At 49.3% G+C, this 23,257-nt stretch overlaps 1 protein-coding gene and 1 long non-coding RNA gene across 7 annotated transcripts in view; both read right to left on the bottom strand.

Moving 5' to 3' along the window:
• Positions 1-23,257, bottom strand: part of NRG2 (neuregulin 2) — a 154,833-nt gene that overhangs the window by 102,040 nt on the left and 29,536 nt on the right. The window lies entirely within an intron of this gene.
• On the bottom strand, positions 17,616-21,367 carry LOC146766155 (uncharacterized). The gene is made up of 2 exons (XR_014958233.1): positions 20,128-21,367; positions 17,616-19,246 (listed from the first exon to the last, which is right to left on the bottom strand). It is a non-coding gene; the product is annotated as an uncharacterized LOC146766155 (long non-coding RNA).

The raw sequence follows: 23,257 nt of genomic DNA, 5'->3' as shown, positions 1-23,257 counted from the left end.
TTGGGTTTAGGTCTCCATCAGACCAAAAACCCAAAGCCAATGTCACTTTAACACCTGTCAACACAACCCAGTTTTCAAAGGTGTTGAGCTACAGTAGCTGTAACCAGCATTCCCAGCCTTCACCAGCCAGGACACTTCAATTTATGTAGATAAATATTTTTAAATATTGACAACAAACATTCTGTGGTTAGTCACTGGGAAAGAGAACAAGACAGTTTTCCAAGCTGAAAGGCTGAGTTAGACTCTTGGTGACAGCAAACAGGGAACAGAAAGAAGCACAGAGCATTACAAAACCAAAACAGCAAGTGCAGTGCTGGCTTCAAGAGGCTGATTTATTTGTTTTTTAGCAAAAGCATTCAGAAATTTACATCTTTGCCTCTTCACAGATGGTGCTAAGCGAGATTGTCCTGCTGGAACCCTTACTGACAGTATCACTGAATCACCTCCATGAATCCCTGAGGAGGCAGAGGTAATTCTGAAAGGCTGGGACAGGGCAAAGCCCAGTGGGACTCATTTTTTGCACTTTATAAATACTTCTGGAAAGATGAGTTCCTGCTTTGAGCCTACAAAGCCAAGGATCAGCTCTGACCAAGGTTAGGAACAAACTCTACCCAGGTTTCTTCCAGGAAAATTCATGCAACTTGGTCTTGGTTTCACCTTTCAACCAGCACTCTGGGAATTCACTGGGGATGAGAATCTAAGCTCAATCTTTCCACAAACTCATCATCCCCAGGAGCAGGGAAAAACCATGAGAAAAAGTGCTACTTGCCAGTCACACCACAATTCTTTGCTGCAACAGCAGCTGGAGGATGCAAAAAGAACAAGACTGAAGAGCCAGTCATCAGGGGAAGTTATGAAATAAAGACCAATAAAGAGTACATCTAATTACTCCCCAATGCAGGCCAGCCCTATAGAAAGGAGAGTGAAGTCTTCCAAAGCATCTTCCTAGAGCTTATGCACTTGCACACTTGTTTCCAAGTATGAACTTACTTGGGCAAAGGTGGGAAACCCACTTCAGATTATTACAGAAGCCCAAGCTGAAAAGGAAGAACCTTTCTGCCACCCTCTCCTCACCCTCTGTGAAGTCAAGAGCTGCAGAGCCCCTGCATTGCTCAGCACTGGCAGGCAAAGGGCAGAAGGAATGTCTGAACATCTGATTTTTGAGTGGCACTGGGAATTTGCCAGTTCCTTTCTTTGTCTTGAAGGGTTTGCAGCTCTCTGAAAACCCTGGGAATGAAAGAATCTATGATGCTCAGAAGCCTTAAGGATATTGTCTCCTCTGAAGCACTCTACTATCAAAGTTACTTCATTACCCAAAAAAGTGAGACTTTTTAATGAATCTCAGATCCTACAAGTCATTGCAAAGTTCCCCCTTATCAAACCCTGTGTTATGACAATGGGTAAACCAATTGCCAGAGGTAATGCTAATAATTTATTCCGGAAGAGGACACAGCAGAGGGGGTAAGTGTTTGAGAGCTGCATCCACCAAGACTACAATAGTCAAAATCCCTTTTATCTGCCCTAGGTCTAGTCACACACTAGCTCATCACCTGTGTAGGTCTCAGAGCTGCACACACCCCAAAGCATCACAGGAACAAGAGATGGACTCTCCTGGACTTCCTACTGACTATAGCATGAGATGACTCTGGAACCTGGACTTAAGAACAAGTTTCAAATCAGTCAGTCACTGGGGCTGGAGATACATCCCCTGGGGAGAGCTTGGAGAAACAGCAATAATTTCTGGAGAGAACTGTACTGTTACCAGGGTATAGGTTTATTCTGGGAGTATCTAAGAGCTCCAAGGGAGCTTTCAAGCGGGGCTGTGTAGATCCAGTGTGTTTATAGCACACACAGATAAGGCAGGTAAAAGAAGAAAATTCTTCCCTGTGAGGGTGGGCAGGCCCTCGCACAGGCTGCCCAGAGCAGCTGTGGCTGCCCCATCCCTGGAAGTTCTCCAGGCCAGGTTGGACAGGGCTTGGAGCAGCCTGGCACAGTGGAAGGTGTCCCTGCCATGGCAGGGGTGGAATGAGGTGAGCTCTAAAGTCCATTGCAATCCAGACCACTCTGGGATTCTGTGGAGAGCTCAGCCTGTGCTTGGAGGGCAGGAAGGGAACCAGGGTGTGCTGGCCTGACAGTGCAAGAGCTCTGCAGACCTGCTGGGAGTCGTGTCCACATCCCACACAGAGCACACACTGCACTGAGTGGTGAAGGCGTCGAGGGCAGTCAAAGCAAGAATTAGAAAACCTGGCTGGGAGAGACTATGTTTAGCACAGGACAATCCATTTTCAATCCTCATCAGCTACAGATCCAACATGGAACTTTCTGTAAATCATCTCAAGCTTGACTTATGGTGCTACCAACATCTTCTCTCTGTAGGGCAGCTCACAAGCACCAAAAAGAAGACTAACCACCATAAAGAAGGAATTGCTAATGAACAGGAGAGTCACTCTGAGAGCAGTCAGCTCGTCCAATTCTGATTAACAAGCAACAGCAGCACTGGATGGATGCTCACACCAGGAGCCCCAGAATGCTTTCAGCCTCAGCTCGACACCAAGAGCAACTGGGGTACGACCAAAGCCTTTCTCTAGCAAAGGTTTGTGCTTCCACAGCTAAATATGGGCTAAGCTGGCAATGCTGGCTCAAGTGGTTCTGCAGGCTGATTTCTCCAGAGCCTGAAAGAACCAGGGTGTCTGTTCCAAACACTCTTTCTTATTCATCTTGTGAGCTGCAACATGAGGTGTGACCATCAGAAGTCTGGGGCATGTGGGGGGTGGTTGGCTGTCTAGGGCTTGCTTTAAATTTCTTCTCTTCACCTGTGTCACTTCCCCAGGCACACAGAGGGGAGAGTGAGTGACATAGGGCAAGGGGTGGCTGCAGACAGTTTGGTGACCAGACCCCTCCTGAGCCTCACTCCATCTCTCTGCTGGTTCAATAACTGAGAGTGAAACCCCAGCCCAGCCCAGGGAAGCAGGGCACAGCTGAAGTGGCAGAGGAATTGCTGAGGACACAAGAGGCCCAAGGGATTTGCACAGACATGAGGGTGGGCAGGCTGCGTGGCCCAGACAGGAACGTGGGTTACAAGCAGTGGACAGATCCTGAGAACAGCCCCTTTCTCAGGACCTTCCTTGTGCCAGTGAAGAATTCCTACAGCTAGCAAGGGTCCCGTCTGTCCTCCTATCAGGTTTGGAAGCTCCCACTCAGTTCAGCAGACAACCAGGAGAGCATTCCTTCTCCCTTCTGCTGGGAATCATAACTTGGCTGTCCCCTCTCACCTGGGCTGCCCATCACTCCCAGTCCTAGGTCTTCTCCAGCCAGATGAACTTCACTTTATGTAAAGTACAAAGCCAGGCCCAAGTTCACTCAAACTTGTCTCATTTTCCTTTCCACTGTTTGCCTGGCCAAATCCTCTGAAACACATACTGAGCTGAGCCACCCCCAAGCCCTCAGTGCATGCTGACCCTCCAGGCTTGATAGCAAAGCTATGTTTGGGGCTTATAAAACCTGTTCTGCACCAGGTGAGGCGAGAGGTGGAGAGCTGACGCAGGGCTCCGTCTTAAGTTCAATAAGAAAAGTCCAACAGTAAATCCCTTAATTAAATAGCTGCTTTAATAAAATAGAATTAAAGAGAAATATTGCTAGTGAGTAAATCTGACATCCCTTCAGATGTTGGCAGCCCTGCATTTCTGCCTAGGTGGATGTTCTTACAAGGCTGCACAGATCCTGTCCCTGGAGGAAATCTCCTTTTTGGTCATCTGAGTTACATTTTCTTACAAGAAAACCATTCACCACGTGTATTGCCAAACAGAAGGGATGTTCACTGCCACACAGGCAGTGTGATGCCAGGTTCCCCATGGGAGCTGCCCACAGGCTCCTCCATCTCCAGGAGCTGGCTGTGCCTGTCCTGCAGCCCTGGGATCTGTGTGGCACAGCCCAGCTCGGGTCACTCTGTCATGGATCACTGACTCTCCACGTGGATCACTGACTTCCACTGACTCCCGATCAGGATCACTGCATTCACCCCTTGATCCACATGCAGTTTTCCTGTCCAGAGGAAAGATAAGTTACAGATTATGTTAATAACATACAGGTTTCCCAAGCCCTGAGGACGAGGAGCAGCAGAGCATACATGGCATGTTCAAAATCACTGACTCCTCCAAGACATCATCTTCTGCAATGCTCCCAACACAAAACCCAAACGTAACCAGCCATGTGCAGCTGGGTTCAGGGCATTTCTGATGAGCTCTGCTGAGCTCATTTTATGAGGATTGTGCTGCAATTTACACGTTCTTTTGGAATTTCATTTGTCTTTAGTTGAATTCTCCCATCTGCCTAAACATGCCTGGCGGGATGTGAGGATGCCCACACAGTTCTTGTAACGTTACACCTGAGTGACAATACCCACAGCTCTGCTCAGCCACCTCCCACTTGGCTGGCAGTGGACGACGGACCATTGCCTCTGCTCCCAGGTTTGTGTGGGCAGGGGTGAGCAGGGGCCAAGCAGCTCAGGGCACCAAGCCCTGCTCCAGTCCAGTGGGCATCACTCCTCCATCTGCCCCCAGCACAGCCCTGCACTGCAGAGCTCAGCTGGATCATTCCAGCTGGATGAACAAGGGCATCTGGATCAAATATCAAGAAGAAATTCTTCACGGTGAGGGTGCAGAGGCCCTGGCACAGGTTGCCCAGAAAAGCTTTGGCTGCCCCATTCCTGGAAATGTTCAGGGCCAATAGGGACTAGCAAAAGGTGTCCCTGCCCAAGGCAGGGGGTTTGGAATGACATGAGCTTTAAGGTCCCTCCCAACCCAACCAGCCTGTGATTATATGACTCCATGATTCTTTGGTCCTATCTCTCTTCCACTGTCCAGAGCAGATGCCCTCTCTGAGGGTATTTGCTTTACTCAACAGTGCTGTTTCAATGGGAAAGAAGGATGCATGGAATCACATATCCATGTTTTACTCTCATTTGCCCAACAATGACAAGAGCAGTTTCACAGTCCAGGATGCCCAGAAGAGCTGCTGGGCAGCTTCTCCACACTAGGAGTTGTCTCTCCAAACCAGGACACCACAGTTGCACCACTCTGGCTCAGAAGTATTAACAAAGCCCTTTTTCTTCTGGAGGAAGCCAATGTCAGTCTCAGACCTGGATTCTTTTGAGTTCTAACAACCCTGGGTCCTAGGAACACATCAACTGAGAGATTTTCCAGTGAGAAGGACAAAAAACAATAATACGGGTTGCATACTTGTACAGCTCACAAAGGAGTGACAGCATTAAAGCCCTGCTATGTTTTAACACCAGTACCTGATAAGGAAGAAAAGAAACAATTTTTAACTGATCATTCAAATACATCTGAGTCATCCCCTCCTTTGCATAAAAGTCACTTCTAATCCTGACATCCGGGGCAGAGCTCTCTGATTCACCCACACCCCCTTTGCACTCACCAACTCTCCAAGCACTGTGATCCCTTTGCTCCAGTCCTGCTGAAGGAGCCAAGCCCCTTTGCACACATTTCACCTCCTTACAAAAATTCCCTCAGAAGGAAAGCAGAAATCACCTTGGGGAACCTGGGTTGGGATCAGCCAACGAGACACAGCTGTTTTCACTTGGCCATGCATTCAAGGCACAGAGGACAAAGAGATTTCTCCTCACATTCAGCTATGGAACACGACCAACCCTCAAGGTGTTGAAGCCTTGGTGCTTATATCAGCCCCTGCTCCTTGACAACAGAGTGAGCCACACAGAGGGCACATACATGCACAAACACATGTGGGGCTGGGTCTCAGATCAGCTTCCCTTGAATCAATGGGACTTCCCAGAACATCTGCTTCCTATTGCAGCAGGTCCCTTTGCTTTCATTGACAGAAGGCTAATGGCCCTCTGGACACACCTTACCTGGAAAGTGTGCCATAGGGAGAGAACAGAGGATTTTCTGCTCCCTTTTTAGGCAACTGAAGCAACTGGAAGCAAGAGGCAGCTGGCAGTGGTGAGCACACGAGCATCTGAGAACCATTTGAACCAAAATTGCAAGCAGAGTCTGTGATGTTATCCCCCATGTTCCAGCCAAAGACAATCTAAAGGCTTCTGAGCACAATGAACACGGAGGTACCTCAGGCCCCAACCTACACCACCCCAGAGACCACAGGCTTCTAGCAGGGTATTAGAGGATAGGACTTGGCAGGCAGACACATTTTGGAGTTAATGTGGCTTTCTTGGTGCCACCACCAGAAAAAGCAGCAAATTCATAACCAGCACAGAGCACTGTGGCCACTGTAGGTTTGCCATGGAGGCAGCATCTATGAAAAAAGCCTTCCTCCCCCAGGCAGCTAGCGAGCAGGCTTTCACCAGACCAAGGGTGACACAATCACAGATTCTGCCATCACGGAATGGGGAAGGTTCCAAGGGACCACAGTGGGCCATCAGGTCCAACCTCCCTGCTCAAGCAGGGTTTCCAGCAATGGCCTTCTGGCCAGAAAGAACCTCAGCTCAAAGGCTCTCTGCTGCCTTGGGTGGATGCCCTCGTTTCATCCAGGGATGTGTCAGGGATACCTGCTGGGACCAGCTCTGCTGGAGAAGGGAAATCCTCCCTCCTGGCCACTGAGCCCAGGGCTGCAGCCATCACTCACTCCATGCCAGACTGAGTGACCCACAAATACTGATGTCCAGTCAGTGCCTGGGAGCCAGTTCAGCCATGAAAGGCAAGGGTCTGCTCCCTGTGGGTCACAGTGGGGCAGAGCAGGACCAGCTGCCCCACCAGCAGCCCACAGAACCATTTACAAGTGCAAGCTAAAGGCACTTTTTGAGTTACATCGACAGACTTCTGCTCAGGTACAGACTCAGGAAACAAGCCAGGTACAGGGGACAAACACCAGAGACCATTTCCCCTCTTTGGTTACAACCATTCAAAACAGCTATGCTTTTATGCAGATGCTGAGCCAGCTGAGAGAAGCTTCAAGGCTCTTTGTTGACACTCAGATACTGTGCAGGTAAAGTTTTCATTGCACACAGCCAGGGCAGCACATGTGCCACTTAGTCCAGAGCCTTTCCAGAGGTGTCCAATGCCACACAAGGCTGATGTGCTGCTGGAGTCCTGCCCAGGTCTGCCATACAAGGCCCACCCTGGCATGCAGCAGCACCAGCCCAGCTGCACTCCTCAGCCCCTGGTGCCAGCCCAGCCCCATCCCTGCCCTGTGCCCCTGTCCTGAAGGCCTGTCCCGTGTCCCCAGGCTGGCATCCCTGCCCTGTGCCAGGCTCCCTCCCTGTGCATGGAGCACAGCTGTGTGTGTTTAGCTCACCCAGAGTGGCACTGGGGGTGGAACAGTGACCTTTCCCATGAAACCGTATGGGAAACGAAATTCCCTCTTTCAAAACTTTGTCATGTCTCAACTAGCTGCTCTGCAAGTAATTTTTACAAAAGGAGGAGGGAGCTGTCAGCTGAGACCTGTCAGTGACCGAGAGCACAAATCACAGCACCTCCCCGAGCCATGGAGACAAAAGCCTTGGCACAGCCAGTGCCAGCCCCGCTGCCGCGGTGCCAGCCTGCCCGGGCTGCCTCCTCCGGCGGCTCCTCTGAGCAGCCCAGCCAGGAGGAGCTGGCAACCAGCGTGACAGCGGCAGGGGAGGGCTAGGAAATCAAAGAAGGGCCATTTCCACGCAGAGCAACATTCCCGTGCCTCGAAGCAAGCAGGAGCTTGTGGCTGGAAGCGCGTGTCCTGTCCAGCCTGCCTTGCGAGCAGAGCGTGCCTGGGGCTCCCACGCACTCCAGCAGAGCCCAAGGGATGGGTGAACATCAGCTCCTGCCCCAGGGGGAGAAGCCTCCCAAAAGCTGCACCTCGGGGAGGTCTGGCTCTTCGCCAGCTCTGGCCAAAGCAGCAAAGCTAAAAACCTCTTTGTCTCCATCAGGAAGGACCCCCAAGCACGGAATTTGTAACCTTGTGGTGGCAAAGCTGAGTGTTCATACCGTGAGCAGCACTGTTAGGAGACTGGAAGACAGAAAAAGACTTTGGCACAGGAGATTTAAAAACAAAGGAGAAGAGAATATTACCTGCATAGGAGAGGTCTGTGAGGGGATTTCCCATAACATCATGCTCAGCCTCTTGTTTAAAAGACTCTTCTTTCAAAATGTGTTGAACAGGGTAAGAAATGTTTCTCTGCAGTGAGAGAAATCCATGCTGAGAAAAGTCACCACCCACAGCTTCATCTGAGCTCTGGGCTGCTGCTCGTGGCATGCTGACACTTCTGTATCTTGGAGAGATCTGTCACTTCAAAGTCACACTGACATATGAGGAGTGAAAGGCAGGAACAGCCTCACGTTTGCACACTGTAGCTAAATAAAGCAAGTTGCCAGGATACACTTTCTGCTCTCCAAATACGCTGCTGAACATGGTCCAGGTGTGCAGAGCCATTAGACACAACCATTAGCACCATGATGCACCCACTGGTCATTGACATGCTGAGATCTCTCTTTCCTCTGCCAGGTTCCCACTGGATTTCATCCCACTGCTTCCATCCCAGTAACCTGCACGCAGACCACAGAAGCAAGATCCCTTCATAGTCCTCAAATGCCTTAGGACTGGATTTTCCCAACCTTCCAATAAAAATACTTCAATGCATTCCTCTGTACTTATCCATTAAGATGCTCCTGCAGAAGTCTGGGAGTCTTGTACTAGACTTTTAGATGTTGGTGGCACAAAATTCTGTTATGGTAAAGAGAGAACATGCCCTTTAGCTTAGACTTTTCCCTGTTTTACAGCTCTCTCCTCAGCACTAAATACTTGATTGCAGTTTTTTCCCCTTTTTTTAATGGGTTATTTTAGGAGAGATTTATGAACTAAAGGAATTGATAAAATATTAGAGACCCTCTTTAACAGGTGCATTAAAAAGCCTTGTCAGTGCTAACTGGAGGCACCAGCAAATCCTTTTCCTTCAGGTCAGCAGGTGTAGGGATGAGGTCCTGTTCCTGCAGCAAGCATGGCAGGATGACATCTCCTGGCCCTGTAACCTTGAGGTTCACACGACGCTCCAGACAAGACATGAGTCAGTTCTGCATCAGATCTCAGCTCTGCTTGGTACAACAGCATCCTTCACATGGGCCCAGAACCCCCCTGAGCACCTTAGCTGAGGTCCCAGAGCCCCAGGATGAGGGTCTGCTCTGAGGAGAGCCATGGTTACACATTTAGACTCTTTGGAGGTGCTATAGACTCAACTGGGAATCTCCAGCAAGGGATTTTGGAAGCAGTTTCCAGGTGGTGGCCTGAAAGGGATATTTGATGAAAACAAGACAGACCTTGGTGCTTGCAAAAACTAAGGAAAGAGGTTATCCAGGGTTTGGGTACTTAAATGTGAACAACCTAAAATTTTAAATTTGGAAAGAAATATTTTGAATTATCAAATGGGAAACAAGTTAAACATCTCCTCAAAACCTTGGCTCTCATCCACTACACAACTCACCATGGAAAGTTTCTCTCCTTCCTCCTAGAAAGCTCTTGCCCAGGCCCTTTCTCTACCCAGGACTTTGATTTCTCTTCACACTGTGCAGTCAAGCTCTAAGCTTGCCCCCTTCAGTTCACTCCATTTACTGTCCAGAAACCCGAGAAAAGTGCAGTCACATCCCTTTCTACACATCATGATCTTCCCTCTGTGCCAGCCAATTCACTCCAGAACCTCTTCTGGCACCACTCTTGCCTTCCCCTTCTAAGAGCCCTCAGAGGTCACCCCCAGGGGTGCCAACAAGCCAGTCCCAGTCAGAGGAGCAGCCTGGGTCCCACCACCCACTGCAGCTCTTCACAGTCTGCCCACAGTCCCTGTGCTGTGGGTCGGGATCTGGCATGTCACTAATCCATATGGGTTAGGACAATTTATGTGATCCCATCCAGTCAGAAACCTGGGCAAGTGCCTTCCTGCCAGCTTTTTCCTCCTAAGCTGGGGTAGGAAGCCAAGGAGTGCTGTTCTCTTCCCTCTGTGCCTCCCACAGGTGAGAACTCCCAGAGTGGATCAGACACCTTTTACTTATAAAAAACCATTACAGGAGAGCCAGTGCTGAACATCCTCCTCCCATTTCTGGGGGTTTGCACAGGCTCATGGTTCACACCTGAACTGGACTAAGAAAAAACAATCAGAGATTTTCCGACTCATCCAGTGGCCTGGTATTTACTGCAGGGTGTGAAGGCAGAGGCTGCGTGTGCCAAACCAGCAGGGTCTGCTGTCAGTGATGCACTGTCCCCGGAGGTGACACACCTTCATCCATTCTCATCTTCAAGTTCCTGACCCCAGATCCACCAAAAACGTGTACCCAGTCCAAGGAATTCACCAATGCAGAAGGAGCTTGTAGAGAGCATTCTGGAGAGCACCAAGGGAGAGCAGAGAGAGAGAAGGTGCTGCAGCTGTTCACCATGACATCGCTGCCCAGTAAAGCCAATAACAACTCTCTGCCTAATGGAGAAACCTTCTTGAGGACCAATTGCAGTGCTCATCCCAGATAAGACCTTCCTGGAGCAAGCCAGGCCCCAGTGCTCATTAACAGTTTCTTCCAGGACAAATTTCTAGATGACTTTCTTCCCACACCCACCACTCCACACAGCACACCAAAGTCCATAGAGCCACCGAAAGAGGGACTTGTGCCCAACCCTACCAAACAATTTCTCAGCCTCTCACCTGCTGCTGTACCTATTGCATCCTGTGCAGCCATCTGGGAAGTCACAGAATCCCAGAATGGTTTGGATTGGAAGAGACCTTAAAACTCATCCAGTCCTAACCCATGCACCTTCCACTATCCCAGGTTTCTCCAAGCCTCATCCAACCTGGCCTTGGACACTTCCAAGGGATGTGGGAACACAGGGATGGGGCAGCCACAGCTTCTCTGGGCAGCCTGTGCCAGGGCCTCCCACCCTCACAGAGAAGAATTTCTCCCCAGTCTCTAATCCAAACCAGCCCTCTGTCATTGTCAAGCCATTCCCCCCTGCCCTGTCACTCCAAGCCCTTGTGAAAATTTTCTCTCCCATGAGACAGACCTGCAGACATGGGGAGAGGGATGCTGAGGCCAGGAACACAGAGAATGCCACACAGATGCTGGATTGGACTCACAGCTGGATGACAGAGATATTAATGTGTTGACAACCCTGTCAGCCCAGAAGTGCAACAAAATGACATTGTCCACTCTGTCACTCCTCGGGACAGCTCCCAGCTGTGTTGTTTGCCTCAGGACTGACCCCTGCAGAGTTGCCACATGCTCCATTACCCTCTCCAGCCTCTGGTGGCTGGGGAATGGGTTTCCAGACCTGCATCCAGACACCTACAGAATAACAGCATTTCTGTACAAGCCACATCTCCCTGCTGAGAGCCTTCGCAGGGCTGCCACACAGGGAGCAGCCTCTCCTCACTCCTAAGGGGCCTGCAGTCCCCAGAGCAGACCATCTCCTCCCCAATGGTGTCTTCTGCTTCTTTCTGGTCCCTTTCTCAATGGGAGCATCTCTTCTGACACCTGCATCTTCTACCCAGTCCAGGGAGCACTTTCCAGAGCCAGGCACTTGTGTCATGCCAGATTCGTGCTGAATGGGGTTGTTTGGTGTGATCTCCCCTGGTGGAACTTCTGCCTGGGACAGTGGGACTTTTCAAATCCACTTGATGTCTTCCACCAGGAAACCTCTGATTATAAAGTACTTTACACTAATTGCATACAAGCGAGTTATAAAAAAAAATGCAAAATGTTCTCTGTAACACAGTTCAGTGTCTTCTAACTTTTATAATGTATTTGATGACACCCCCTGGGGAAAACACTCCTGCATGAACAAGTAACGACACAAGAGGAAAGCGTAAGTAGGGCAATCTGGGTATAGATGATAATTACCAGCACATAAAAATATATCATAAGATACGCTTAAATAACTTCACATGAGGCGGCAGTTCTGGTCTAGCAATTCCTTTACCATGACATAATTTTTGTGCTCGTAGGCCAACTGAATGTAACCAGAAATCTCAGGATCACACAGACCAAGGAGTCAACAAGGAAAAGTTTGTGTCCTCTCTGCTGTCACATTGTCACTCCACTGAATTTAGCCTTGGAAAGCTGGGGCTAGTTTTCCCTATGCTGCTTCTTCCTGGCTAGCCAGGCCTCAGTGGTCCATGCCATAATAAATTCCAGATCACCAGATATTCCCTCTTCCCAGCTGACTGCTGCTTTGCCTTGAAATAAGAGATTGGTCAAGGCCTGTTTGTATGGGACACAACTTCTTTTGGTCTGAGCAAAAGAGTACTGAGCTGAGCTAAAGCCGAAATCATTTATCCAGCCCTCAGGAGTACAGATTCCCCCCACTGTAATGCCCTGGGACCTTCTGGAACTGCCTGTGCCCTTTGGAGTGGCCTGAAGGGATAAATCCTGCAGTAAAACGTATCACTGTCTCCCTTGCACTGTACCTCATGTGGTCCCTGATGAGCAGACACAGCTCAGCATCTGAGGCAACAGGCAGAGCCCTGAGACATCTCCCAGCTCGGCAGGACATGCACAGGGTTTTCTTAAATCTCTGAGCATGAGCTGAGACTCATCCTCTGCACAGGTGACTGCAAAGTGCCCAGGAAGAGGCAACCTGAGCACTGTGATCTACCTGCAACAGCCCCAGGAGATCCTGAACGTCCTGGGCAGCAGACAAGGCTAAAGAGGCATTGTGAGAAGCTGGTGGCTGAGCATGTGAATATTGCAGGAGGCCCAACCAACAGGCAAAACTCTCCTGGAGGCAGCACAGCAGGCAAGCAGATATGTGTTCTCCTCTGAGCTGCTGCATATGGGATATGGGGAGAAGCCAGGAGCAGAAGACAGGCCTGGAAATGGGGAATAAGGACAGTCAAAGTATTTTTCATCATTACAGGTGCATGTGTCTTGCATAAGGGTGAGCTGGTAGGGGTGAAACACAGGTGTCACCCTCCATGCCTGAGCACCAGTGCCATGTCCCTCCAACCAGAGCACATATAAACATGTTCTTCAGGCCTTGGACTCTGTTTCTGGTATGTAATTTAACGGGTGAGCTATGCTTTAGCTTGAGATAAATCCAGGCTTCCTTGCAGGGGGACTATAAAGTGCTAAATGCAGATCCTGCCATCTTCTGATGAGACAACCAGATCCTCCTTTGTTCCACACAGTTAAGGTTCTTCCCTAATGAGAGACACAGGACCCAAAACCCTTCCTCACATCCTCACATCTACAGTGTAGGTCCCCAACTGTGGTGAGGAGGAGGAGCTCGTGGGAAGGTACTAAAGCAAATACTGAGAGCACCTTGACAACCAGCTGGAGACATCTCACTCTGTTCTACCAGCTGGGAAAGGGGTGTCTAGCAAACAAACAAGAAACCAGATAAAGTTTGAGTTGTTTGCCTCCTGGAATAAGCAGCATCAGTGAAGTGTCAGTCTTGGGAGAAAAGGATGAAGCCCCTGCCCACCTGAGCAGCTCCAAACAGATCCTTGTTGAGCTCAAACCACTCTGGGTCTCTGAGGGGTTCTGTCCAAATATTCTGCTGCCCACAGCCAGTCTGAAAAGCATTTTCTACCAGAGTCCCTGTGACACTGTTATCTCCCTTCTGTTCATAACATACACAGTAGAAATAGTGGTGGTTTAATCTGTACTTTCCACTCCTATTGTTCTCTAACGATCTGGTGCAATTATCCCAACTGAACTCTTCTGGCAGAGCACAGAGTCATTTCTGAGCTGGCTCTGTCTGTTCCAGTGGGCTATTGGCCCTATTTGAGAGCATTTTCTCCTGGTGGGGAGTCCTAGGAGCCACTGATCCTCTCAACAGAGCACATTCAGCAGCTCTGGGCTGAGATGGGAGCCACCACTGCTGCCTTGGCAGTGAGGGCAGAGCTCTCCCAAGCATTCCTAGAGCTTCACACCCTGAGATGGAGCAGAACAAGAACACCATCTTCCTTGACAGCAGATAGAAGGAAAAACAATGAAAATCCTTTCCAAGTGCCCTGCCACAGACAAGCACAGTCACGTTCAGACAGGAAACTGCACTAGCGACCTGTTAGCCTTGGTGGGGTTCTGTCACTTTGTTTGGGTTTTAATAAGTCACCTTACCACTCTCCAGACTGGTTTGTTTTGCCTTCATGTGCCAGTAAGCCAGGGGAAAAAAAATCCCAAACCCAAACAACAAAACCTTATCAAAAATATTATCTTTCCCCACTGGTTTTCTTTTTTAAAGCTGCTGAAATGAGGGGGACCAACAGCAACCACTACACTGGTCTCAGTCCCTGGTTTGGAGATGAGAAGTGAAGCTGCCTTCCCTGGGAGCAAACGGGTAAATGAACTGCCTGAGCAGGGTGCTGCTCAACATCTCAGAGCCAAGAGGTCAGAAAGAGGTTGAGCCTTCATTTTCTATTCTGGCAAAACTCCTGTTGTTATCCACAAGCACACAGTGATTCAGGGCCCAGGAGAGGCGTTCCAGAGAGGATTCTACAACAACTGCTCGTTGAATTTCAGATTCCTCATGTTGCAGCAGACTTGTTACCTCTCCTGTACCCCAGTGATGGAGATCCCCACATCCCTGGGGCTCTTGCTGACCCCCATTCTACCCTCTTGGGGAAGGAGCCTTCAAGCTGGAAGGACACAACTGCACAGGTCTCTGCCAGCAGCACTGAGGCAGCACAGGGATGAAACATCACCACATTCATTGGTGGGCTGCCATTCAGCCTGAAAGCACTGCCCCCCCTGCTCCCCAGAGCAGCCCCTCACTGTCTGCTGCCATGTGAGCCCCCAGGCTGGAGTACCCTGCATTGATGGGGGGACTAAGCACACTGCAATGTTTACAGAGATGGAGAGAGAGGATTCAAGCCCTTTGTGAGCAGCAGTAACCCAAACCAGAAATGCAGGGCACAGATTGTGTGTTATGGCACCCAGAGTACAGGCTGGGATAGTAAAGGCAGATTAGGATAATTTCACGTGCCAGACACCAGGAGAGACCTTGCAGTCCAAACATGCTTGAACTTGCTGATAAACCTGTTGCCTTCAGCGGATAACCTCTAAAGAAAGCAAAAAAGCTGGAGCCACAAAGCAAATGCCAGGCCTGATAACAAGGCATTTAATATTTATTAGCACAGGGTTATGAGCCCCTCTCTCTACACTTCTGGCTTCACTAAGAGCATCAGCCCTTCTGCAATCCCAGCAGGAGAGAGGCCTTTCCCTAGTCAAATGGTTCATGTCAGGCTGACAGCAGACGCCTCCACGGCTCAAGAGAAAGAAGTTTTATGGCCAACTGTGGCTGGTACCAGCAATCCCTAGGTCTGACTGCAGGGAAGGTGCCCTGATTTTAGGTCTATGGTTAAGGATGTCAGGAAAACTGCATTATCACTCACACTGCTTTGGAGTAGCTCAGGGTATCGTGTTAACCCCTCCAGCTCACACTGCAAGGAGCAGCAGCCCTGCAGTGTGCAGTGAGGAGCTGTGGAGATGCTGGGAAGGGTCTGTTCTATCTCTGTCCCAGCCTGGGAGTTACAGCCCAGTGGTCTCTTTTCATCACAGAATCTCCTCTACAGCTTCATCCTCCCCCCTGGCCCTGGCAGTGGTTTATCTAGACTTCCATGGCTTGTGGTGGAACACAAGCCACATCTCCAACTACCTTAAGAGACAAACAAAAGTTCATCATTTACACCTCCACTAAAATACCAGTCCTCTTTTACACATTTATTATCATTATTAGATGATGTCATGCCCAGGAACTTAGGGGTGTTTGCAGCCAAAGCAGCACTGAAAGTTATTGGGTCCCTTACAGGGAGAGCAACCAATAAAAGGGCAGAAATTCTCCTTATGTGGAGTCAGGTCAGGGTCAGATTCACCAGCCTGGAGTCTGTGGATCTGAGGGATGGCATTCCTAGTGCTTAGCACCTTCACAGAGAACAGGATGTTGCACAGAGACAAAGAAAGTGATGGACTGAAAACTGCAAGAAGGGCTCAGAAGCTTTCAGTGGAAAAGGAAAAGGAAAAGGAAAAGGAAAAGGAAAAGGAAAAGGAAAAGGAAAAGGAAAAGGAAAAGGAAAAGGAAAAGGAAAAGGAAAAGGAAAAGGAAAAGGAAAAGGAAAAGGAAAAGGAAAAGGAAAAGGAAAAGGAAAAGGAAAAGGGGTGAAATGGTCTAATGGAATAAGAGAAAATCTATTGGATCAAGTCATCCTAGCAAGCTAAATGGATATACTTTAAATTTGCTTGGCATCCTGGAGGGAGAATGCATTAAGTGCTCATGAAATAAGAGGAAACTCAAAGCAGGTAGACAAGTTCTGCTTCAAGGGATGAATGAAATCACAGGAAGGAAATCCTGGAAAAAGCAAGGCAGTGGCAGAAGATGGACATCCCTGGGACAGACAGCTCCTGTGAGTCTTTGGCTGTGGTGACACAGACTGGACTTCTAAATCCAGATGCTGGCACACAGGAACTGCACATTGCAGCATCCTGGTAGCACAAGGGTCCCACCAATATTCCAATCTCCACTGTATCCACGATGCAAATTATGAGATGCCCTGTAACCACCACTCTCTAGGATCATGCTCTGGGTATCCTCTCCTGGAGTATCCCGGCCTGGCACAGCAGGTTTTCAAAGAAAAAGTACAGACAGGAAAAAGAGAAGGATTTTTATTATCTCTACTCCCTCCACATACAACAGAGCAGCCTTTCTGATCCACTAACACCAGCACAGCAGCTCATGTCTTTGCTAATCCCCCAGAGCTGAACATCCCTTCATTCCAGCCTCATAGCCACTACACTGGAATAAAAACAGGAGCACCAATGCAAGGAAAAAAAAAACCCTCCAGTTGTCTTTGTACGGATTTCTTGGATGAAGGGTTTCACCACAGCCCTCCCATGCCAGCCAGGGTCCATGACTGTGCCACATGACCCAGACATCTCCATGGCAAGTGTTCTGCAATGCCCCAGCTCGGTTAGAGGGACCTTGAGCAGTTTTCAGTGCCACAAGCCTGATGTCAGCATCCTCTGGAGCACTGAGAAGATGCATACAAGGAGCCCAAATATCCTGCAGGTCATCTGGTCAGCACAGGGGAAGGACTGTGGTTTGGGGAAGTGATGTGTGCCAGCTCTACAGCAGCCACTACATTCCACAGGGTGAACCAGGAAGGGGAGAACTTTCAAGTGTTCCTCATACAAAGGATAATAGGATAAAAAAAAGTTTAAAAAAAAAGTTGAAGAGTTGTGCATGGGTGGCTGTAGCAGTAGTACAACAGGTCCAGACAACAGGAAAAGGCTGATGGAGGAGTCCCACATGCCACAGAAGGAGCAGAAGGAACCTTGCATCACTTTGCTAAATGCCCTGGAGATGCCAGCTAAAAATAAACAGGAGAACATTATAAGCGATCAGAATTATGATTTACTAGGGGCAACAGATTGTCTGGGAGAACTCAAACTGAACCCAGAAAAGTATCAGCCTGTTCTGGAAGAATGAGGGATGCTGTTTGTGTGCTGTGAGGACACTGGCATGGGCTGCAGGGAGAACAGAGAACTCAGACCTACAGAAAGCCCCAGCAGTGCAGAGAAGCAGCTGTGGGGACAAAAGGACAATCTGGAACACACTGAGGAGGATCTGCTGGGACAGGAACACTGCAGACCCACGCTCAGCAGTGACTCAGTGTGGAGGGCTGGGAGAACACAAACATGAAAGGCAACATGGGTGGGGGTGACTGGGACAAAAAGGGGTTGAGGAGCCTTCAGAGGAGCACCAGGAAAGTTAAAATGCTGATTTCAGAAAGGCGGACAACCATAGGCCCTGAGCTTTGTTATGAACCTCTTGGAAGGCTGAACTACAGGAACAAAGAGCAGCAACAGATCTGCTGGTTTGGTGGAGAACAGGGCCTTGAACAAACTCTGGCTGCCAGGGCAAGGCAGAAGGGAAAGGAAGGGCCCAATACGCTGAACCATGAGATCCTTGTGGAGTGCAGAAGGAGGAATCAACTCCAGGCTGGATTACAACTACCAGCTAAAAGCAATCTCACCAGCACAAAAGGACAAAACTGAAATGGCAAAACACTGAGCTCTGGAGGAACAAGGAGGGTGGAAAACTGTTCTTAGTCCACCAGTTGAGAGAGAGACATGACATGTCCACCTCTCAGAGCTGGAAAGCTCAGATCAGCTGTCTTGGATACATGAAGAAGGTCACAAAGATCACTGTGAGACAGCAGCAGCAGCAGGTGCAGCACAGACATTTATTAGTGTCTGCAAGAAGACAAGATTTAACCCTCAGACACAGCAAGAGTAGAGTAAGGAGTGCTCTTCTGTGGGAAAGGTTTCAATGAGATGTGCCTGACAAGCCTATCTCAGGGCACTGACGCAGGTTTCTGGGGTTTGGGCTCCAGAGACAACCAAGTAGGCTTAGAAGGTCACAGAGAGGGCAAATGAAGTGGAAAATAGGAAGAAAATTGAAGGAAATAAAATCTGAGCCTATACAGACACGTTATATTAGCTTTCACTACCATAAGCATGAGATGCAAGCAAGGAAGGGTGCAGGAACAAACACAGCTCTGTCAGACAACCCAGCTCTCTGGATAGCCAGGAAAAAGAACTTTGTAGAAGAAAAAACAATGGCTATCACTTCTTGATGTCAGTAAGACTTGTGACATTTGTTTGGTGACAGCCTCATAGGGTATTGAAGGGACCTTCAATGTCCATATGATGGGAAGGCATCTAGAAAAGACATGTTCAAAGGGCAAACATAAATGGCTTGCTGTCTGATGGAAGATGAATCAAGTGAGAGATCACAAGATGAAGTTTGGTCAATCCTAACTAGCCTTTCTCCTCACAGCCAGACAACAGACAAGGATTGATTCACCACACGGGTGATGCCAGCACATAAGAAGCTGCCAGAATATCACAGGATAGGTGTTGGATTCAGACCAATCTCAAGGACTTGAGAGATGGAGTCAGGAAAAGAAATAAGAAATAAGGAACAAGTGAGTCAGGGCAGTCATCCCCATGGGCAAAGAAGGGACAAAGAAGGGTCTAGAAGGAATTGTGGGTCACAGCCTGCACAGAATCCATGTCCACTGATGGACACAGGGGAGGAGGAGCAGGAGTACCCATGGGTTTTAAATAACTCCACAGATGGAGACTCCACATCGTCTGGAAGTTGTTCCAGAGTTTGGTCACTCTCACAACAGAAAAGGCTTTAATTCTGTTCAGGTGGAACCTCCTGTGTGCCCAGTACCTGTGGTCTGTCACTGCACACTGCTGAGAAGAGTCCAACTCCTTCCTCTTCCCTGCATCCCATCAGGCATCTGTAACACAAATAAGGTGCCCCTGAGCCCTCTCGTCTCCAAGCTGAACAGTCCCAGCTTCTCAGCTTTTGCTCAACCTAAATTCTTAGGATCCCAGTTTGCTTAAGTGGTCTGAGCCTGAAGGTTAGTCCTCCTTGCTCCAGACATTTCCGCTGGACTCAGGGGCTTGTGATTGCTGACGCTTGATCTTAACAAAAGCAAAGAAGACACCAAGTAGCTCAGCTTTTCCACAGCTGTTATCACCAGGTCCCTGGCACTGTTCAGCAGCAGGCCCACATTGAACTACTCTGCCCTTTGCTGTTTAGGTACTTGCAGAATCATTTCTGTCACCCTTCACACTCCTCACCAGCTTCAACTCCAGGTCATCTTATCCCTGAAAAATCAGACAGCAGCTCTGTACTCCTCCTAGATCATCTGCCTCTACCTCTTGTCTGCTTCCTTTGTATGTTTAGTTCAGCTACAAACTGCTCATCCATGAAGGCCTTTGGTTAATCTCAGTTCTGTGCTTTTGACTTTGCACATTTGCTGCTTCTTCATGTCCTCCCCTAGGTGAAGTCTCTTGATGGAGAGTAGCTGCATTCAAACAATCATGGAATACCCTGCATGGGGAGGGACGCACAGGGATCAGCAAGTCCAACTCCTGATCCTGCACAGGACAGCCCCAACAATCCCAGCACATGTCTGAGAGTGTCACTACTCCAAGCTGTTGTCTAAAAAGCCTCCAGTCCACCAGCTGGATTTTCCTGATGTCATATGGATGTTCAGCTCCCTGCCACTCTACTTATACCAGGCAATGGAGGCATTTGCCTGTGTGAGGGGGGCAGATGGAAAAACAACCACAGAAGTCACGGTAGCTGAGTTTCCCCTCTCACCATACTCACCCATTTAAAGTCCTGCTGCAGGACATGACATGTTTCAACACCTGCAGTGATAAATAGTAGCACAAACCAGGAACAACCACTTGGTCATGTTTATCCTCAAGTATTCCTTGGTCGCATTGCAACCCACAATAGCATTCGTTAACAAGTGTTAGAACATGGTTACAAATTGCAGCAAACACAAACGCTCCGTCAGTGTTATTGCAGACTTCATTAACGATGATCCTTCTCATTTCAGCAACAGCCATTCAAGGATCTGAAAACATTTATATGCCTCTGTGAGCCAAGTGTCACGCTCCATGTGTGAGCCAGATGTTCACAACATCATTTTACAAATGAGGGAATGAAGTCCACAGGACTGACTCCAGACCCCTTTCCACCCACTGAGTAATCTGCTGCCCACCAACTAGTCATAGGGGAATTGTCCAATTCAAGGCAAGGCAGGATACCATTATGGGCTCTTTGTTTCCTTGCTTTGTCTCTTAATCCCTTGCTCCTCATCTTCTATTTAGACCCTGGGCCTGAGGGGTACCTCTGATGGGCACAGAGACACAGCTTAGCCCTGCCCAGCCATGCAGCGGCACCAGGATCTGGGAACAGAGAGCTCCTGAAGGAGCTCCTGAAGGTCTCCAGCAGCTGCTTGCGTCAGAGCAGGCCCCTCACAGACACAGCAAACCCAGCTCATTCACAGTAGCAGCAAAGCCAACTAAATCCCACATCCCTGCCTCTCCAGCCCTCTCCCCTGCAGGGCACACAGTGCTGGCACTTGGCAGGGCCCTGTCCACCTTCAAAACTTGGCACTTCAAGAGCCAAAAGGAGAGCCAAGAAGTTGACTTAGCAATCTGAGCTTTATGAAGTGCTTCTCTCCTGCCTCTCCCTGCAGACCCCACTGGCTGAGCGGCACAGGAGATCCCCTTGCATTACAGAAACACATATGTTTATTAAGCCAAAGGTACTGCAGCATCTCTCTCTCTCCTACATCCCTCCTGCCAAACTGCTCCACCAGCTGAGTCTCTGCATCCTGTCATTTTTTCAAGATTTAGGAAAAGAAAAAAAAAATCACATGCTGCTCCCTCTAGTGACAACCTGAGCACGTTTAAGCTCCCTGGCTGTGACTTGCAACATCCCTCCAAATGCTGGTTTTAGGCATAACAGGCAACATTTTTACAGAGGACCCACTCTGTGTCACTCTCTGTCACCTTAGTCCGCCTCTTATGCCTTGGGCACATCAGAACCTACCTGAGCTGCTCTCTGAGAGGATGCTGCTCTGCACACACAGGTCTCTCCAAGCTCAAGAGTCTGCTAATAGGATCTGCAGAGCTTCTCCAGCCACCACTGAAAATCTAGTCTGAGCTGAGAGTGACCTCAAGGTAAAAGCACTGGGCAGCTGCAATCACCTGGGCGGGGTCATCACATGTGCACTCTGCAACTGGTGCTCGTTTAGCAAATAAAAGCACATTGGAGAATTGAAAACAGTTATGCAACAGAAAACTGAGCTCAAACCAGAATTCCGCTCCTGCATTCATTCTAGGGATGGCAGAAAATTGTTACACTTGGGTCTAGTCAGCATAAGCTAGAAGCAAAAATGGATAGTACAGATTCATGGGGGGGAAAAAAGCAAATTAACTGGGCAAACAACAGAAGGATCACTGAAGTTAGCATAATCATCACTTTTCTATTCAGTCTAGACCATCAGGTGGCACAGGTTACCTAGGGCTCCAGCTGAACAGAGAGACTCCAACCACCTCACATCTTACAGAGCCTGGTGCATAACTGTTCTGCACAGGATTTCATGTTCACCAATGAAGAAGAAACATAAGAAGGTAACTGAGGAGGAGAGAGGTCATTTATTTCTTGATATCCCCCAGGTTTGGCTGGGGTAGCATTAATTTTCTTCACAGTAGTATAGGGCTGTGCTTTGGATTTGTGCTGGAAACAGTTCTGTGCTGGGCTGTTTGAGACACTGCTGAGCAGTGCTGGCACAATGTCGAGGCATTCCTCCTCCAGTGAGCAGGCTGAGGGTGCACAGGAGTCTGGGAGAGGACACAGCCAGGACAGCGATCCCAACTGGCGCAGGGGATATCCCAAACCACAGAGCACCACGCTCAGCATATGAAGCAGGGTGAAGAAGAAGGAAGAGCGTGATGTTCACAGTTACAGCACTTGTTTTCCTAAGGCACCGTTAGGTGTGATGGAGCCCTGCTCTCCTGGGGATGGCTGAACACCTGCCAGCAATGGGAAGCAGTGAATTAATTCCTTGCTTTGCCTTGCCCACATGTGTGGCTTTTGCTTTGATTTCTACAGCCTTTATTTCAGCCCTCAAGTTATCATACTTTTACCTTCAATTCTCCCCCCATTCCACTGTAGGGAGTCATCCAGCAGCTGTCAGTAGTGAGGACCCAGATCCCTGCTTTACCTGTCTCTCCCACTGCAAATAAATAACCTGCCAAGGTTCCAGACTCCCCTGGCCCATGAGCTCAGCCATGTGTGGAAGAGCAAAGCCTGGCAGCCCCTTCCAGAGCTGTCTGGAGCACACACATGCACCTCACTGAGCTGCCTGCACGTCCTGCCAGCCCCTCTCATCAGCCCGAGGTCATGTCCTTGCAAATACCAACCTGAAGCACTCACCCTTCCCCGCGTGAGAAACACACTCACCCTCCCTTCCCACTCACACTGCAGGGAGTGCTGGGCCAGGGAGAGACCCAGAGGATCCCCTAGGGCTGGGGAAGCCCCGGCCACTGTGGGATGCAGCCACAGTGCCGAGCCAGCAGTGCTGTCAGGGCAGGATCAGGAGACAGGACATGCTGGGTGGGTGGGAGAGAGGCAGGCAGACACCAGCCCTGGGACAGGCATGGAGAGATCTGTAATCCTGCTGCTGCTGGGAACTGCAGCAGAGGATGGTGGGGATGTGGGACGTGCTCATTTAATGCCGTTTCGTTCTCAGCACTACAGATATTTAAAATAAATTAACTAAAATAGTCACAGTGCCACGAGGTTCCAGTGCCCACCACAGACAGGACCTTCAGCAGAACAAGCTGTGGCCGGGTGTCCCTGATCCTTATCCCGGGAGCAGGAGGTCTGCTGGGCTGGGAGGGAGAAGGCCAGGCTGGGGGAATGGGCTCCGTGTGACAGC

Source organism: Lonchura striata, chromosome 13 (assembly GCF_050655825.1).
Source record: "Lonchura striata isolate lonStrDom1 chromosome 13, ASM5065582v1, whole genome shotgun sequence".
Classification (NCBI taxonomy): domain Eukaryota; kingdom Metazoa; phylum Chordata; class Aves; order Passeriformes; family Estrildidae; genus Lonchura; species Lonchura striata.
The sequence above is the reverse complement of the archived record's forward strand: the minus strand, read 5'-3'. Positions and strand labels throughout refer to the sequence as shown.